This window comes from Zingiber officinale, chromosome 3B (assembly GCF_018446385.1).
Source record: "Zingiber officinale cultivar Zhangliang chromosome 3B, Zo_v1.1, whole genome shotgun sequence".
Taxonomy (NCBI): domain Eukaryota; kingdom Viridiplantae; phylum Streptophyta; class Magnoliopsida; order Zingiberales; family Zingiberaceae; genus Zingiber; species Zingiber officinale.
The window spans coordinates 60,555,753-60,566,244 of record NC_055991.1 but is presented as its reverse complement, the minus strand read 5'-3'; positions in this window follow the sequence as shown (position 1 = coordinate 60,566,244).

Genomic DNA, 10,492 nt, shown 5'->3' with positions numbered 1-10,492 from the left:
CATCCCCCAAAGTTCGATGGAGATTTCGCTACATGGAAGCGAAAAATGGAGTTATTCTTTAAAATTGAATTTGATATACTTTTAATAATGAAATATGGATATGCAACGCCGAAAGATAAAGAAGAAAACACATGGAGCAAGAAGGAGCAAGCCGATTTTGTCGCCAACGGAAAGGCTGAGTTCCACCTGCTCTGCATTATGCCACCTCAGGAGGTAAATCGGATCGGAAGCTACGACTCCGCGAAAGATCTCTGGGAAAAATTCGTGGAGCTTCACGAAGGTACTTCCGAAGCGAAGCTAGCAAGGCGTGACATCCTCCAGACCCAGTTGACGAACCTCCGGATGAACCAAGGCGAAAAGGTAGCGCAACTCCAAGTAAGAATCAAAGAGCTGATCACGCAACTAATCAATCTTGGAGAAGAAGTAACGAACCGGGACTCGATCCGGTACGCGCTCAACGCCTTCCCGAGAACTCTCGAGTGGGCCTCCTTAGTAGATGCGTACTACATCTCTAAGGATTTCGAGGTAAGTACTTTAGAACATTTGTTTTCTACTTTTGAACTTCACGAATCTCATGTTGCAGAGCCCAATGGAGTAGAGAAGTCTAGTCAGAACATTACCTTAAAGGCAAGAAAACGGTTCTGACTCCGAAGCCTCGGTCGACGAATCCGAAGCGGCACTACTGGTAAGACGCTTTAATAAATTTTTTAAATCTAATAAATTTAAATCGCAGTTGAAAAAGCTCCAGCAAAAGAAAAGGGTGGTTCTTGCTACAATTGCAACGAAGAAGGACATATCAAAGATGACTGCCCAAAATTGAAGAGCAAAAGTAAAGAAAAGAGTAAGAAGCCAGCTCGACCCAAACACAACCTAAAGGCCACGTGGGATGATTCATCGTCCTCCGAATCCGAAGTTGAAGAATTCTCGGGACTAACACTGATGGCCAACCATCATCTAGAAGAAACGTCTAGCTCAAAAATGAGCATAGATGAAGGGGGAGGAACAACAAAGAAGAAGAAAGCTATGATGAAGGGGGAGCATCGCAGGATGAGGTAAGTAAGGTACGTGCCCTAAACCCTAAACAGTTCTTTCATTTTATTAAAGCACTTTCTAAAGAATTAGATAAAGTAGAAAAGGAAAATGAATATTTGAAATCAGAAAATGAAATTTTAAAATTAGAATTTAAAAAATTGAAAACTGATGCATGTTTTAAAAATATTTTTCCACATTCAAAAATAATGTTATATGGAAAATTAAATTGGTACATAAGGAAGTATCAGGGTCAACTTAGGAAAATACCAAGAAACTATGTACCCCCTAAGTTTTTAATTAATACTATCGGAAGGAATCTTTATTGGATTTCAAAATCTTTACTAAATTAAAAACTATATAAGTTAGAGCTTAACAGCGAGTAAATTAAACAATTTCTTTATGAAGCTTTGTCTAAGGAAGTGGTTGTTGCTCAAATAACTAAGAAGACCTAGTGCCTCGCCACGACCTGGAAGCCGAAATATCGAAATAAAATGTTTAATTAACTTTATGATAAATGCATTAAAATAAGAATTAAATAATATTTTGAAAAGTTTTTATAACATTTTCTTCGAAGTTCTCCAAATTTTTTTTTAAAAAAATCTCTTTCAAAAGACTTTGACAATATTTTCGTATCCCGTTTTTGCTGTGATCAAAAGGGGAGAATAAAGATAAGTTCAGTTAAGGGAGAGTTTATTTAGTTAAGGGGGAGTTTATCTTAGTATAAATTTTCATCTTTTATCTTAGTATAAAGTTTTCAACTTGCAATTTATTTTAAAATTACAAAATTATGTCTGAATTGTTAGTTTAGTAATTTCTTTAAATTACTATCTCTTTGTTTTACCCTAACCTGAACTTAGGTTGACGCACATCAAAAAGGGGGAGATTGTTGGACCCCATGGTAGTTTTGATGTGATCAACCAAGTTTAGGTTAGATTCTGTTTGTCTGATCCCTATGTCTAAGTGTGCAGGATCTTAGGAGCGGTGGAAGTCGAGCGGAAGACGCAGCTAGCGAGAAGGACGGCACGGGAAGGGAGCCGACGGGCTCGGTGCGTCCGAAGGACGAGAGAGCTGCGGAAGAGTACACCGGTGGGCGTGATGAATGTGCACGACGTTCGAGGGACGTAAAGCCGGGATGGAAGACTGCTCAAGGAGAAGGCCGGGAACTGGGTTCGGGTGAGCCCTATTCCGGATGACTGAAATCACCCAAGGAAGCCGAACCAGAACAAGTCAACTGGAAGTTGGCTTGTCAATGGTTCGGTCGACCGAACACCCTGATCGGTCGACCGAACCCCTTTGCATCAGAGCACAGCTGTTGGTGACACGTCAGCATCACATCAGCCTGCGGTGAAGTGATCGGTCGACTAAACCTCATAATCGGTCGACCGAACCCAAGTTTATCCAGAGACTAAGTCGAGCATTTTAATCGGGTCAACTCAGCTGGAGACCGTTGGCCGATCGGTCGACCGAACATAAGGATTGGTCGAACGAACCCAAGCTCGATCCACAGAGACTACACCTGGACGGAAGACTGGGCAGGTACAGTAGGTTCGGTCGACCGAACCTGGAGATCGGTCGACCGATCCCTCTCGAGTCAAAACCTGATCCCGAAGATCAGGTCATCCGATAAGCTCTAGAACCCCTATATAAAGGAGGGTCATAGGCAGCTTTAGAAGACAACGAAAACGAACGAAAAATCAACTCTTGTACTCTCATTCTCTTAGCAACTACTGTGCTGTCAAAGTGTAAAAGGCTTCTCCGCCTTTATAGAAGGAGACCCTTTTAGTGCGCCTTTCCACCGCCTTGGATTAACAACCGTCTCGGTTGTAACCAAGTCAAATAGCCGAGTTTCATTTCTTTTCTGTTATTTTGTTTTGTTATTAAGTGTTGCTTTATTTTAGAGTTGAAAAGCTTTGAGAAGGGTAACTTTTAGTTTCAGGAAATTCACCCCCCTCTTGCCGTGTTGGGTTTTTCGGGCCGCGAAAACCGCTTTTCGCGTCGCAGAAACCCCGAATCACCCAAAGCCGTAGATCCGTGCAAGGAAAAATTTTGAAACCACAAATACGAGTTTTATACTACGATCTACAGTAGATCTACAAAGGAAAAATCATTTTACCTTCGATGCGTGCCCTTGCAAAATCCCTCTCGTCCAAGGTACTTGTCGGATCTCCAAAGTATCAAGGTAGATACTTCTCTAGTGATATCCACACGAACAAGGAGTGTCTCTCACACTCAAAGGATGGAGAAGAAAGCCCCAAGTGTGCTAGCACTTTCTAGAGCTTTCGAATGGGATTGGAAAAGAAAAAAAAGAAGAAGGTACAAAAGAAATCTTATACACTCACTAGTAGTATCCTTCCTTTGTGACCTTCACTCTACCTTTGCTCTTGGATTCACTCAACCACCTTCTCCTCACCAAGGAAGTCACGACAACCACCAGCCAAGAGAGGGAAGAAGCAAGGAAGAAGATAATAGAATGAATGCCCACATCAATACCAAAATCAAAACTCCTCTCAACATTTGTGTGGCCGGCCACACAATGTAACCCCCTTCATTAATGTGGCCGGCCACATTAAAACCCAAGGGAAGAGTGTAACCCCCATGAGGTGCCATACCTCATGAGGTGCAGGTGATGTGGCAAGGATGAGTCATCCTTATGATGTGGCAATACATCAAGTCAAACTTGATGTTTCAAATTCCATTTGGTCAAGTCAAAATTGACCAATTTCTTCCTTGTTGAGTTAAATCCAACCTTTGATTCAAGTCAATTTCAATTTAATGAATCTCAATTCATTAATATAAATTGACTCAATGAATCAAATTTAAATTAGACTCATTCAACAATTGAATCTAATTGAGTCTAACTCAATAAGTCTAATTTGAATCCAATCTTTGGTGCATCATATGAACCAAATCCAATTGGTTCATCATATGAACCTAATCTCCATCCACTTGTTCTTTGTGTGTGACCCAATAGGTTCTTGTAACGTTGGCAATGTTTCTAAACTCCTTTAGAAACATAAGCAATGAGCGGCATCTAGCAATACATCATTGCTACCCAAGTTACAAGAAATGTCGAGATCCAACATCACCTTGTGACTACTAATTGTGACTCCTCACAATATGTGACATTGTCCTTCTATCCTAGACATCTAGATTGATCAATATGAGGCATAGACCGTGTCATCCTCTAATCAATCTAAATCTTGAACTCCAAGTAGACTCACTCGATCAAATGAGCTCAACATCTAATGTTGACTCATTTGGGCATGGCCATGCACTTCGTGGTCTAACTCTATCAAGAATATTGATGTCGCTCCCGTCATATGGGAGGGATAGATCCCATCTACATCACTCACATCCCTCTGCATAATTTGTTACATACCCGGTAATCGCCTTTATAGTCCACCCCGTTACGGGTGACGTTTGACGAAACCAAAGTACATAACTCCTTATGTAGGGATCCATGGTGACTTCAGGTCTAAGGACTAATAGTCATACTAATAGCCACATGAGAAAGTATATGACACTCATATAACGATCCATGATACTTTCTCATGGCGGGTCATTCAATATACATTCTCTAATGCATACCCATGTGTCAGCTTGATATCTCTATATCCATGACTTGTGAGATCAAGTCATCGAGCTGACCTACATGCTAGTCTTATTGTATTAACATTGTCCCTGAATGTTAATACTCGACTAGGAATAAATTAGAGTAGTGTTCCCTATATCATCTCACTATCGATTCAACTAATCGATTGATATAGGTATGAACCTTCTACTCAAGGACGCTACTATACTTATTTTATCTGGCACTAATACAAATAAGCATAATAACCAAAAACCAAATGCCTTAATATATATATAAGAATATGATATACATGAGTCCATACAATCATCAAATGATTGACTCTAGGGCTCTAACTAACATGCCGGTCCCTGCTGTGCCTACAAGTGGTATCAGAGCCCAACAGCCTCAGAGGGACTAACCGCCATCTGAAGCACAAAGATCAGAACGATGGTCGGCGCGAACATTCATCCCCCAAAGTTCGACGGAGATTTCGCTACATGGAAGTGAAAAATGGAGGTATTCTTTAAAATTGAATTTGATATACTTTTAATAATGAAATATGGATATGCAGCGCCGAAAGATAAAAAAGGAAACACGTGGAGCAAGAAGGAGCAAGCCGATTTTGTCGCCAACGGAAAGGCTGAGTTCCACCTTCTCAGCGTTCTACCACCTCAGGAGTTAAATTGGATTGGAAGCTATGACTCCGCGAAAGATCTCTAGGAAAAATTCCTGGAGCTTCACTAAGGTACTTCCTAAGCGAAGCTAGCAAGGCGCGACATCCTCCGGACCCAGTTGACGAACCTCCGGATGAACCAAGGCGAAAAGGTAGCGCAACTCCAAGCAAGGATCAAAGAGCTGATCACGCAACTAACCAATCTTGGAGAAGAAGTAACGAACCGGGACTTGATCCGGTACGCGCTCAATGCCTTCCCGAGAACTCCCGAGTGGGCCTCCTTAGTAGATGCATACTACATCTCTAAAGACTTCGAGGTAAGTACTTTAGAACATTTGTTTTCTACGTTTGAATTTCACGAATCTCGTGTTGCACAACCCATTGGAGTAGAGAAGTCTAGTCAGAACATTGCCTTAAAGGCAAGAATAAATGGTTCTGACTCCGAAATCTTGGTCGACGAATCCGAAGCGGCACTACTGGTAAGACGCTTTAATAAATTTTTTAAATCTAATAAATTTAAATCGCAGTCGAAAAAGCTCCAGCAAAAGAAAAGGGTGGTTCGTTGGTACAATTGCAACGAAGAAGGACATATCAAAGATGACTACCCAAAACTGAAGAGCAAAAGTAAAGAAAAGAGTAAGAAGCCAGCTCGACCCAAACACAACCTAAATGCCACGTGGGATGATTCATCGTCCTCCGAATCCGAAGTTGAAGAATTCTCGGGACTAGCACTGATGGCCAACTATCAGCTAGAAGAAACGTCTAGCTCAGAAATGAGCATAGATGAAGGGGGAGGAACAACAGAAGAAGAAGAAAGCTATGATGAAGGGGGAGCATCGCAGGACGAGTTAAGTAAGGTACGTGCCCTAAATCCTAAACAGTCCTATCGTTTTATTAAAGCTTTTTCTAAAGAATTTGATAAAGTAGAAAAGGAAAATGAATATTTGAAATCAGAAAATGAAATTTCAAAATTAGAAATTAAAAAATTGAAAACTGATGCATGTTTTAAAAATGTTTTTCCACATTCAAAAATAATGTTATATGGAAAATTTAATTGGTACATAAGGAAGTATCAGGGTCAACTTAGGAAAATACCAAGAAACTATGTACCTCCTAAGTTTTTAATTAATACTATCGGAAGGAATCTTTATTGGATTCCAAAATCTTTACTAAATTAAAAACTATATAAGTTAGAGCTTAACAGTGAGTAAATTAAATAATTTCTTTATGAAGCTTTGTCTAAGGAAGTGGTTGTTGCTCCAATAACCAAGAAGGCCTAGTACCTCGCCACGACCTGGAAGCCGAAATATCGAAATAAAATGTTTAATTAGCTTTCTGATAAAAGCATTAAAATAAGAATTAAATAATGCTTTGAAAAGTTTTTATAACATTTCCTTCGAAGTTCTCCAAAATTTTTTTTAAAAAAATCTCTTTCAAAAGACTTTGGCAATATTTTCGTACCCCGTTTTTGCTGTGATCAAAGGGGGAGAATAAAGATAAGTTCAGTTAAGGGGGAGTTTATTCAGTTAAGGGGGAGTTTATCTTAGTATAAATTTTCATCTTTTATCTTAGTATAAAATTTTCAACTTGCAATTTATTTTAAAATTGCAAAATTATGCCTGAATTGTTAGTTTAGTAATTTCTTTAAATTACTATCTCTTTGTTTTACCCTAACCTGAACTTAGGTTAATGCACATCAAAAAGGGGGAGATTGTTGGACCCCGTGGTTGTATTGATGTGATCAACCAAGTTTAGGTTAGGTTCTGTTTGTCTGATCCCTGTGTCTAAGTGTGCAGGAACTTAGGAGTTCAGGAAGTCTAGCGGAAGACGCAGCTAGCGAGAAGGACGGCACGGGAAGGGAGCCGACGGGCTCGGTGCGTCCGAAGGACGAGAGAGCTGCGAAAGAGTACACCGGTGGGCGTGAAGAACGTGCTCGGCGTTCGAGGGACGTAAAGACGGGATGGAAGACTGCTCAAGGAGAAAGTCGGGAACTGAGTTCGGGTGAGCCCTATTCCGGATAGACGAAATCACCCAAGGAAGCCGAACCAGAACAAGTCAACTGGAAGTCGACTTGTTAATGGTTCGGTCGACCGAACACCCTGATCAGTCGACCGAACCCCTTTGCATCAGAGCACAGCCATTGGTGACACGTCAGCATCACATCAGCCAGCGGTGAAGTGATCGGTCGACCAAACCTCATGATCGGTCGACTGAACCCAAGTTTATCCAGAGACTCAGTCGAGCATTTTAATCGAGCCAACTCAGCTGGAGATAGTTGGCTGATCGGTCGACCGAACATAAGGATCGGTCGACCGAACCCAAGCTCGATCCATAAAGACTGCACCTGGATGGAAGACTGGGCAGGTACAGCAGGTTCAGTCGACCGATCCCTCTCAAGTCAAAACCTGATCCTGAAGATCAGGTCATCCGATAAGCTCTAGAACCTCTATATAAAGGAGGGTCTCGGGCTGCTTTAAAGACAACGAAAACGAACGAAAAAGCAACTCTTGTACTCTCATTCTCTTAGCAACTACTGTGCTGTCAAAGTGTAATAGACTTCTCCGCCTTCAGAGAAGGAGACTCTTTTAGTGCGCCTTTCCACCGCCTTGGATTAACAACCGTCTCGGTTGTAACCAAGTCAAATAGCTGAGTTTCATTTCTTTTCTGTTATTTTGTTTTGTTATTAAGTGTTGCTTTATTTTAGAGTTGAAAATCTTTGAGGAGGGTAACTTTTAGTTTCCGGCAATTCACCCCCCCCCTCTTGCCTGTCCCCACTCGCCTATAAGTGGTATCAGAGCCCAACAGCCTCAGAGGGACTAACCGCCATCTGAAGCACAAAGACAAGAACAATGGCCGGCGTGAACATTCATCCCCCAAAGTTCGACGAAGATTTCGCTACATGGAAGCAAAAAATGGTGGTATTCTTTAAAATTGAATTTGATATACTTTTAATAATGAAATATGGATATGCACCGCCGAAAGATAAAGAAGAAAACACGTGGAGCAAGAAGGAGCAAGTCGATTTTGTTGCCAACGGAAAAGTTGAGTTCCACCTGCTCAGCGTTCTGCCACCTCAGGAGGTAAATCGGATCGGAAGCTACGACTTCGCGAAAGATCTCTAGGAAAAATTCCTGGAGCTTCACGAATGTACTTCCGAAGCGAAGCTAGCAAGGCGTGACATCCTCCGGACCCAGTTGACGAACCTCCGGATGAACCAAGGTGAAAAGGTAGCGCAACTCCAAGCAAGGATCAAAGAACTGATCACGCAACTAACCAATCTTGGAGAAGAAGTAACGAACCGGGACTCGATCCGGTACGCGCTCAACGCCATTCCCGAGAACTCCCGAGTGGGCCTCCTTAGTAGATGCGTACTACATCTCTAAGGACTTCGAGGTAAGTACTCTAGAACATTTGTTTTCTACTTTTGAACTTCACGAATCTCGTGTTGCAGAGCCCAATGGAGTAGAGAAGTCTAGTCAAAACATTACCTTAAAGGTAAGAATAAACGGTTCTGACTCCGAAGCCTCGGTCGACAAATTCGAAGTGACACTACTGGTAAGATGCTTTAATAAATTTTTTAAATTTAATAAATTTAAATCGCAGTCGAAAAAGCTCCAACAAAAGAAAAGGGTGGTTCGTTGGTACAATTGCAACGAAGAAGGACATATCAAAGATGACTGCCCAAAACTAAAGAGAAAAAGTAAAGAAAAGAGTAAGAAGCCAGCTCGACCCAAACACAACCTAAAGGCCACGTGGGATGATTCATCGTCCTCCGAATCTGAAGTCGAAGAATTCTCGGGACTAGCACTGATGGCCAACTATGAGCTAGAAGAAATGTCTAGCTCAGAAATGAGCATAGATGAAGGGGGAGGAACAATAGAAGAAGAAGAAAGCTATGATGAAGGGGGAGCATCGCAGGACGAGTTAAGTAAGGTACGTGCCCTAAATCCTAAACAGTCCTATCGTTTTATTAAAGCTCTTTCTAAAGAATTAGATAAAGTAGAAAAGGAAAATGAATTTTTGAATTCAGAAAATGAAATTTTAAAATTAGAAATTAAAAAATTGAAAACTGATGCATGTTTTAAAAATGTTTTTCCACATTCAAAAATAAAGTTATATGTTAAATTAAATTGGTACATAAGGAAGCATCGTGGTCAACTTAGGAAAATACCAAGAAACTATGTACCCCCTAAGTTTTTAATTAATCTATAGGAAGGAATCTTTATTGGATTCCAAAATCTTTACTAAATTAAAAACTATATAAGTTAGAGCTTAACATCGAGTAAATTAAACAATTTCTTTATGAAGCTTTGTCTAAGGAAGTGGTTGTTGCTCTACACACTCACGCAACCTCCACTATAAAAACACTCCTTCTCGGTAACTACCGAAGGCGGAGAAGCCGTACAACCTCACAATACAATAATGAGAAAGAAAGAAGCAAAATACAAATGAATCTTACAAGATTACAATGAAAACCCTAGCTTCTTCTTCTTGTTGTTGCAACTCGCCTCTTGACTTGGATGAGCCTCTAAGAACCTTCAAGAACTGGCGGTGAGGAAGAAAAGATCGCTGTGGAGAAGTTCTGTGATCACCTGTGGAGAAGAGAGGAAGAAGTGTACAAAAAAATGCTCGCCAACGGCTTTATCTGCGGCAACGGTCGAATCCCAATCGATTGGATTTCTCCCAATCGATTGGGGAGGCTTTGGATCGATTGGTCGATCGATCCAGAGCACCTCTGTGCTATCTGGAATCTCCCTGAATCGATTAACCGATCGATTCAAGGCTTCTCGTGCGATTTCCAGAGCTCCAATCGATCACCCGATCGATTGGAGGCTTCAATCGATCAATTGATCGATTCAGAAGCTTACTGTTCACTCAGAAACTCTCCCAATCGATTGGGAAAGTTTCGATCAATCCATCGATCGATCCACAACTTTTCTGCACAAAATCGCATCACCCATTCGATTGACCAATCGGTTGAACCCCCCAATCGATTGGCCAATCGATTAGGAAGTAGAAATCTGTGTAGAGCTTGAAATTAGCTTCGTTTCTCATCCAAGATCACCTCATTCCAATATCCGAGTCAAAAGTTATGGCCTTCGGAAGTTTAATACGTCCGAACTTCCTAGTTCCATGCCAACTCCCTATTGGACTTACGACCGCTAAGAATTCGGCCAACTTTTGACCCATCTGGACTTTCTCTTTGACAACTTCTC